The sequence below is a fragment of the Plodia interpunctella genome, chromosome 16, assembly GCF_027563975.2.
Source record: "Plodia interpunctella isolate USDA-ARS_2022_Savannah chromosome 16, ilPloInte3.2, whole genome shotgun sequence".
Lineage (NCBI taxonomy): Eukaryota > Metazoa > Arthropoda > Insecta > Lepidoptera > Pyralidae > Plodia > Plodia interpunctella.
Window position 1 is genome coordinate 6,651,820 of NC_071309.1, and position 10,025 is coordinate 6,661,844.

A 10,025-nucleotide genomic window follows, 5' to 3' on the forward strand; every position below is an offset into this window, starting at 1 on the left:
GTAACTGTAAGTCACGACTGATACTTTAAGCTAACCTCCAAAATGTGTTTATATCAAATAGCAAAGAAAAACCGTGTATCTAAATATTGTGCCCCATGAACCAGTTTAAGCCCAAATGAAACTAATGTTCCGAATAACTAAAAAAAACTTCCAAAATGCCAGTTTATTTTTATGAGACGAAAAAATGTATGTTGTACAATAGTTTCAATTTAGAAAAACTGTGAACATGAAAATAGCAATGTTCGAATTTCAAAAGGAATTTATCCAAAATATGGAATTGAAATAAAAACTTTTATTATTTTTGCTATCCATAGAAATTGAAGTTATTTTTATATGGAACATGAAATTATAGCAATTCGTTCTTAACACATTTCAAGAAGGCAAACATTTTACGAGAAATCCCTTAGTAGGAGCACTAAATACGGAAAACAGCCAAACTGAAGTCGTATTACGAATTTAATCTCGCAGAAATGTGGTATCGTTGAAATTGCTGCAACAAAGCGGCTGTTTACGACACACGTCTACGGGCGAGCTACCTTAGGAAAAATACAGGCAATTTCAAAACAATGTACGTATGTCCCTGAGTTAGAACTTTTCACATATCTTTCTTTAATATTGTAAAGACGCCAGATTGTTAGATCAATTTGCTCCTTCACTCAATGAATACTGAGGTATACAGTGTTACCATTTGTTCAAGGTTAATTTAAAAAAAAAGTTAAATGTCTTGGTTGTCTTTTGGATTGCTAGTTGTCTCTATTTTTAAGTTATAATTGCAAGACAGAAAAAAATAACAAAATCAAAAGTTACAAGATCAAAAACTTACACAATAATCCTTTGAATCACCAAGTGAATCCCAATGGGGACGTTTTTCACAAAAAGTGTTTTAGTTAAATTCTTTGATGTTTTATTTTTCTTTCATTAAAAAATAAACAGAATAAATCAGATATTAGGCAGTTTGTAGAAAAATATCTGGATAAAATTGTCTGAACGTTTATGTACAAGTTAATAAATGTTAGTCAAATTTAAAATAAATTTTGTAGTAACGACAGCTCAAAACTTATACACGCGTAATAGTCCCCTAGTTCTGATTCACATCGCAGCCGTGATACAGATCGCATCTATATTTAACAGAAAACAAAAGGGTGTGTAACAATGTTCCTACATTGTTCGTGTGAATATTGTTCAGATTTTACGACCCGATGCTGACATAGTAAAAAATTAATGGGCTCAGTTGTTTCTGAACCCGATTTATGGCCCGTGCCGTGCAAACCGGCGACTTGTCCAGTGGCGTAGCTATAGGCCCTAGTGCCTATATCTGGGACCCCACCTAAATAAATAAATGAATAACCTTCAACGCCTCACACCGAGTACTAGGCTTTTATTACGGGTCCAACGGACAGAAACATAGAAATGGACACAACATACCCAGAACTACAGACAAATATGTCATAAGCACGAAAAATGCCGCCAGGCGTGGTGGCGGCCATTACGCCATGGGGGTCGTCTCGACATCAATTTAAGTTATAAGTTAATTAAAATCTGAAGTCCAATTTTAAAAAAATATTTCTTTGAATGAAAATACATAATAAATTCACTGAGTACTATTATTAATCTCAATAAGTACGAAAACAACGTCTGCAGCCGCAATATGAAGCACTGCAGGACAATACAATTGCAACAGAAGTTTTCCAATCTAACTTCCCAAGATATAGCTATCTCTTTCTAATGGATATCCCTTCCCTTATTTACGACTACTTAATTAATATTAATAGTATTATATTATATATACTTATTAACTAGAAGTGGGCTATGACATAGGATGTATTAAAAACCAAAACAATATTTTTTCGAATTTTGTCTGTATGTTTGCACATATCGCAAAACACTACGGGATGGTATTTATGTGGTTTCCAGTTATATAGCAGATGGTATGCTCTGATAAGAAACGAGAATCGATTCAGCTTGAATTTGTATTATTATTAAGATACTTAATAATATAATATTTTTGAATGGGTATTTTTTATAGCATTCACTATATGGCCCGAAAGTTGACTAGATAGAAGACGCTTTTAGCAATAATTCTAGCTATTGCACTTTTACAAATTATATTTTTGAACAATAAGTAAGTATATTTTAAACGAATATGATTTTAAAATTTTATTTACATAATACAGACTTATTTTAGTACAGTCAAAGGGATGTTTAGAAAGTCAATTGATAGCAAAATGTTTTGCTCTGTAGTATAAATAATCCGAAATAAAGGCATCACACAAAATGGGTGACAAGAGGGGGAGGGAGAGATTTATCCTCTTGAATCTAATCTTGCGGATGGCGAAAAGAGCAGTCGCTACAAAAAATTCAGGCCCCATTTTGGCGACCCAACAGTACATTCAGACAATTTCCTGTGTTATGTACAATATAAAAGAGACTTATTTAAATGAGGCAGCAAGGTGTTACAAATATTCTTGAAGCGTAATAAACAAATTGCAGACTTAAGTGCATCGTAAATAAGGCTGATTTTGATAACTGGAGTTTAACAGAATAATATAATTTTCATCTGTCATGTCATATGTAGGTCATTTTGAATCGCTTAATCATCATATTGAACTCTTACATTCATTTTATAAGTAATGAAAGATAATCTATTTTAATGAAATAAACAGTTTATTATTCAGTTGGTATCACATAAGTCTCAAGTGCTGCAAACTAAATCAGTGTGATTTGTCCCTTATTTTTTTTTACATTACGAGTACGATATTTAGTTTACATTAACATCTGAAATATGATAGCACGGCGAAGACTTTTTATAGCCTGTATTGTATAATTTGTCTTCCAAAAGTCACTATCTTGATTCATTTATTGTAAACCACGCTGAAACTTGTCTAAATCATACCGCCATCTTGTTCGTGGTCGACCTCGACACCTGCGTTCGTCGGGAATCCAGTTGTGGTGATCTGTGCCCATTTCTCTGGGGGCATTCGACAAAACATTCCCCGCCCAATTCCACTTGAGCATTGCAGTCTTGACGCGCACGTCAGTGATCTGGAAAATACTAAACTAGAAAATTTGGTTTTGATCTCAAGTATCTCCAGATGACTCCCATACGAAAGCTATCAGGATTTCCTTAGACCCGATGTCTCACCCAGCAAAGGCAGACTTCCAATAATTTTGCAAAGACCGATACTAAACAAGTACACAAATTCGTTAAACTTCCATCATCTACATCAGTCAATTAAATATTCATAACTCAGAAACTTGCGCCAGCCGGAGTCAAACTCGTATCACGTAAGTCTTGCAAACTCTCGACTAGTTCCTAATCTGGTTTCAAGGGAACTTTTTTATTACTCGGAAACTAGTAAACAACGCGGCAGGAAAATTTGTTTTCCGTACGTGTTTGGGCCGGGTTCCGGTGGGATCAAGTCCAAAATAGCATGACATTGCTTCAATGATATTGTCGAATATTTTACACATTTTACATTCGGTATAATTGCGAAGTAGTCTCCTCGTACAACATCCATTGTAGGATATAGAATGGTAGCCACACCCTAAACTGGAGCCTCCACCAAACTTCTCGCTGATTTTTACGTATACTAATAGAACTAAGTATTGAATATACATTCAATTCAATATCGATACTATTAGTATACGATCGGTCCTATTAGTATACGCAAAAACCCGTGAGGACATAAGGTTAAGAGATAAGCATCTACAACATTCCCAAACTGAGATGAAATCAGGCGATCGGTAGTAAAAATGCTAATTTTAGATCTCGGGCTTCGGGGCGTCACAGCGAACGAAGAACTTTAGATGAGAGAAAGATACAGCGTGGCTTCTATACTATCACATTCTGTTTCTTACGTCCCGGTCAATTACATCGTTGTGTTGTTTCAGTAACGAGCCAAGGCATTTAAAATTTTGGCGAACTGGTATCGGACTTCCGTTAATATTCATGTGCTGGAAAGATCGCTTAAATAGCGAAACATTAATTCGGCTTTGGTTCTTGTTGTTTGTATTTCACTGAGCTGAAAAATACCTTATTTTATGTATTTATTTAACTTTATTATAAAAACATGGAAATGGCGGACTTAAAGCCTGAGGCTTTTTCTATCAGTTAACCAGTCGGTGATGCTGAGAAAAAAGAATATTTTTTTACTTCAATATTGAAATGTTTGCCTTTAAAACTTTTACGTAATATTATCTTTCAACGGTCTCATAATCCTCCTTCTGTACTACCCATACCCCATACTAATATAAAGCGAAAAGATTTGTATTTATATTTTTGGTTTTTAATGAATACACTCTTGAGTTTATTCATTAAACATTCAGCCTAGTAGATCTTGATCTACTAGACTGATTTTAATGAAATTTGGCGCAGAGACGGACGATACCTTCAGGAGTAACATAGGGTACTTTTTTTAATATGGTTTTACCCGATCGAAGCCGGAATGGAAATTACAGTTCATGTATTTATCTCGATTTTATTATTACCTACAGAATTATGAAATTTAAAAGACAAAGCTAGTACGAGTACAATATAAATACTATACTGAACAAACGACATAACATACAGTGGAATAAAATATAAAAATTGCAAAAATGTTTATTACTTTATACCTACCTGCTCAGAGAGCGTTCGTTGTTAACAAACTTCTTGCAATTGAATGAATCGTTTAAAAAATACATAATTTCAACTGAAACAAATTCATAAAATTTCTATTTTCAAGAATCGAAGAATCGAATCAAGAATCAAATCACGATTGCGGACGTGAGAAAGTAATCAAAATTTATTATTCTTTTCTTCAATCGCAGGGACATTACACGAAAAGTTATTTTGATAAAAATTCCATTTCAATTTTAATATTTGATTCACCGCTACTTTATCGGAGTTGAATTCGGTTAAAAAATATTTCTCGCGTAAATTCTTGAATGATAAATTATTTCCAAATTAGTATATTAATTTAATAGGTTACTCAATTAGTAACAAGCAAAACTGTAGCGTGTGGTTCCTCCCTAGAATAGGACCAGTTCATAATTCTCCTGTGGATGTTATTCGAGACGACTAAGGGAGCTGATAGAGAACAACAACATTACCAAGTTTATTTTGAAGGTTGACGTCAGGCGGTTGTGAAATCACGGCTAAATCTTAAAAAATTAAAGGTTATTCTTTACGCTGAGAGAGGTTTATTGTTAAATGGCAATTAAAATACGTACATTTGTACTTAAGTTTATACTTACGCATGGATAGGTACGGTAATATTCATAGAATCGTAGCTTAGGAATGAAAATAGAAATTTGGCCATCACAGGCATTTTTTCAGGTCATATTCTAAATTAAGGAAACATATTATTAGTGTGATCGAATGCTGATGAAAAAAAAGTAGATAATACATTATTGACCAAACGACAAAAAAACCTTACCATATGTAATCAATGTATTCATTACCTATGTACCTAGTACTTATACTTATTTTTCGGAGATAATGCAGCGAGCAATTTGGATAGCGCGCCAACTTCTTGTTACGGTTTATAACCTGAAGATCTTTTATATCAAAATGTTTTTGTTCGCTTGAGACTTGTGTACTTATGCTACCTATACCATCTTAACCATACCATATTTGAAAACAAAATAGATTATTATATAAGTCCCAGATCAATCTTGAAACGATCATTCTATCATTACTTGACTGGGGAACTCGGAACCTTCGATGTGTCAATCAGATGTGATGACCGTAGGGATTCTATCATTCATCGATACCATTGGGACACATATTTGAATGATTCGGATTGATATTGCGGATTCTAATTCAAATTAATTATGGATTTAAAAGTTGCCAGTTCTATCTGAAATCATATAAAACTATTTACGAACTTTATAAAATACAATACAAAATATCTTTATTGCCTATAAAAAAATAACAGTAGATACATAATACATAATAATAAAATAATAGACCAAGTGATTAATTGAACGCCATCAAAAATACCAAAAATGAGAGGGCAAGGTGCTAAACTAATCACATTGACCAGGCATTATTATTATGATCATCATCTACTGATTATAAAAAAGAACTATTAAAACATCAGAACAATTGTTCTGATGTTTTAATAGTTATTTTTAATCGCCTGGTTTATGACATATACATATGGACCAATAGATTATTTTTACAGTTATCAAGGATTTTTCCACAGGCAGGCTAGTCAGGCAGAGATAGTGAGATACATAATCGAGCTTATTGGTCTGGTCTCATGAATAAAATTATGTAACTCTCGAAATATTCAGTATTACCGTCGCTACGGTCGGCTATGGCTCTGTGGGGTGTAGTTACTTTCATTTTAACTTCCACAACGATGTGAAAATATTTCTCGGGGCGTTTATTGCTGGCGAGAGAATTGCGAACGAAAATGGAACTGAATTCGAACGGAGCATTAGAAATAATAATTGCTGTCATGTCATAACTGTAGTACATTGTAGTTGCAATCAGAGTTAGTTTGTTTTTGACATTGGAGTGTAAATTTTTGTAAACTCGAAAAACGCTATGATAAAACTATCATAGCGTTTTTCGAGTTTACAAAAAACTGGAATGGATTTTTTCGAATCAATTGATTAAATCCTTTAAAACAATATATGTATTTAATTTCAAATATGCAATTGAAATACAAATAGTTTATTCCAACTAATTTGTCGTAGGTATTGTCCAAATAAAGTGGAACGGGTGAATTTACGAACGACGATGATTTTGTAAAGGAGTTTTTGATACTTACCTAAATTGAATGAGTCTTGGTCACATTAATAAAAAAATAAATTTTGATTCGTTCATAAATTGTGGCGCGTCCGAAATGCGTAGGTTTGAATCTGATCGGCCTGAGAGATACTTGTATACCTACGTGTTTGAAAATAAATCTATTCTCTCTCTCTCTCTCATAACTGAATCTCGTACCTGGAATTCATAACGAGATGATAAATACCCTTTACAGTTTAAGTACCCATCGAACCGTGAGCTAAAATCTAATCTAATTTCAAACGCGAGTGAACTACGTAGGAAAATTTTCGTTTACTACATCCACGCTCCACGCCAGCTAATTTATAGGAACACTCGAACAGGCAAGAGTTCGATTGCTACAATAAATTTCAAATTTCATTATTTGAAGAGGAAGTCGCGAGTTGCCAATTGCGATTCAGTTTTCTGATCACGTCGTCATACTATTGGCGTGGATATTGGAGCCACCTGGGCCCGCCACTCTATGAGGCTTTAACTCGCGCTGCTCTTTCGATAAACCGCCTGTGAAATATTCGCGGTGTACGTCGGAGCCGCATTTCCTTATGAATGATACATGCCGCGCCAGTCCCGAGCCACACTCTTACCTCCGGCGTGTGATCGATTGGCAGCGTGTACATTTGTACGGGATACTCGTATATCCAATTCCAATTTTTGAAAAGCTATTTTTCCACATATTATTTTTCATCTTGAAAATAGGACTAGGTAACTCGTAGTATCTGTACATATATTAAAACTGTTATTGGGCTATGTGTGTACATATAGGAGATGTTTACATTGTATCTCCGCGGTAGTCTTTGTTTGGCTTTATTAACTATGCATATTCTAAATTTCATCAAAAAGCTGTGAAAGCATGTATATATATATTTATTGAAAGAATTTGTACAATACAATTTTCTAATCTAGCAAAATTTTCACCCAATAAGCTCCACAAATTCGAGCAACTTCAATTTCATGCTCCACGCAACAATGCATACATTTTAGTCTCCATTGAACAACAGAAAACTTTGCATAGAGAATCTCATCGCGACCTTAGATGCGCAATTTGAGTTGGATTGGGACGGGACAATAAAATGCGGATTTTTAAGGCTGTAGCGCACAAATTGCAAGTCGGGTGCGACCACAGACCAAGTATCAACATAGACATCATTTGACAAGCGTTTTATTAACTTGCAATGTATGTACGTAAGTATGTATCTGGAATTTTGAAGCAAATATCTTCAAGCTGAAAATTTTGGATTTATTGAAACAGGTTTAGTTTGGATGACAATGTATTATTGTGATTAGTGTGACCTGATGGTGCACCCAGAAACAGCTCCCGACGAGGGAACTCCTCACCGGAATACAAAAATATATCTTTGACAATAAGCTTGTGTCAAAAATGCAATTTTTGTAACAAACTTATTAAATTGTCGGTCATCTTTTTAAAAATATTTATAAGACAATTTTACAGCAATAATATCAATTAGATTGGCTTTCTACATAAGATAAGTATATCTAATATTAGCACGTATATATTTTTATTGTTTTTTATATATATTTATTAAATAGTCCTCAATTCGCTTCCCAACGGCTGAACACGCATATTCCAATCACAGCTAATAACAATCTCGATTAAATGCTCTTTAGAAAAAAAAAACTTGACCAAAATCGGTTCAATCGTTTGCCTGCTCCGATGCCACGGACAGACATACAGATATACAGACACATCAAACTTATAACTCCCCTCCTTCTGTCGTCGTGTGATAAAAAAAGACAAAATGACTTTTTTGTTTTCTATTTTCCGGTTTATCGATGTCTAAACAACAGAACTCGCTTCAGATGAGTTCGCGCCCCGCGCCCGCACAGCGGGAAGTAATTTTGGAACTAATATTTTTCGAGATCGCATTGCCGCTCTTGCCAAATTATTTTGATTTCATAATTTTACTATAATTTTCTGCTCACTGGTTGACTATTTGTTTACTAGCGTATGCGACTATTTGTGTCTAAATCTAAAACTCATGTCAAATGCTTTTTGGCGATTAGCAATGAATGACATGCAAGACAAGAAAGAAATACTACATTTTCAATTCTTTACTGTGTCATAATACAAATATTACAATTGAAAATATTACAATAATAACTGAATCTCGAAACAAATAACACAATTTTGAGCGCAGCTAAGCACTTATAAGGCTCAGTTACTAAAAGAAAAGTAAGTATATTTTCATTGCAATATATATTAAAATACACAACTGTAAATGTGTAGAATTTACATACATGTTGGATTTTGGGATAATTAAATTCTGTGGTCGGCTCTTTGTGGCGCGGGGTCCGTGCCAGCTGTGTTTAGGGCAACTCCTCTCGTTATTCTGTAATATCGTATGGTACACATTCAAATTAATTAAATATTACTTACTAGAAAATATATAGAATTTTATAAAAACAAGTAGAATAAAACGTGATATATAAGTACCTATCATAAATTATAATATTGTTTTTAACAATAATTGTAATTTAACAGTAGCGATGTCTACACCAGACTAAATTTATTCTTGTAATGTCCTAAGAGAAAGTACTTTTTCCGGGATGAGTAAATTGTTCCCCTGTGTCCTTCTCCTTCACACCTATGCAAAATTTTAGGAAGATTGGTTGAAAAGAAAAAGCCTGAAGAGAAAAAGACAATCTTAATGTTGCGTTTATGATATTAGTCAAGATTGTATGCGGGTGGATTTCAAAAATTAAACTTTATTCTCTTTTGCGTGAGGTATTATTGTATGGTTTTGTACATAATACAACAGCATTTTATATACAATATTAGTATATCTTAAATTTTAAATTAAGTAAGTATAGGAACATCACTTATATAATTTAGCGGGAATTTTGCCAAACTAATGCTAGGTGTAAAGTCTGGAAAAACGCCAAGTCTGCAGGTAACACGTGCTATGTTCTAATTAGTGAATATTTGCGATAGTGGAATGTCGGGTCGTTGCTACTCTATATTAATTTATGACCGTCATCTAAGACACATCTGTGTTTTTGAAATCCCGAAAAGCCGAATAGTTTATTTCTTAGATGTGTTGTTCTTATACAAAAAAATAAGTAGACGTTCATTGCGGAAAAACGCGGATGAAACTGCGCGCGGACACTGTACATTATAAACACTACTAATACAAACATTATTTCCATACCTACTTTATCACTTTAAAAGTAATAATGCGCGCTCCCGTCGAATTTTCTTTGACAGATAGGTAGCGTCTAAGTGAAGGGG

At 33.9% G+C, this 10,025-nt stretch overlaps 1 long non-coding RNA gene across 1 annotated transcript; it reads left to right on the forward strand.

Moving 5' to 3' along the window:
- Window positions 1-412: 412 nt before the first annotated feature.
- Window positions 413-4,522, forward strand: LOC128676539 (uncharacterized). The gene is made up of 3 exons (XR_008405423.1): window positions 413-568; window positions 2,027-2,122; window positions 3,892-4,522. It is a non-coding gene; the product is annotated as an uncharacterized LOC128676539 (long non-coding RNA).
- Window positions 4,523-10,025: the final 5,503 nt, after the last annotated feature.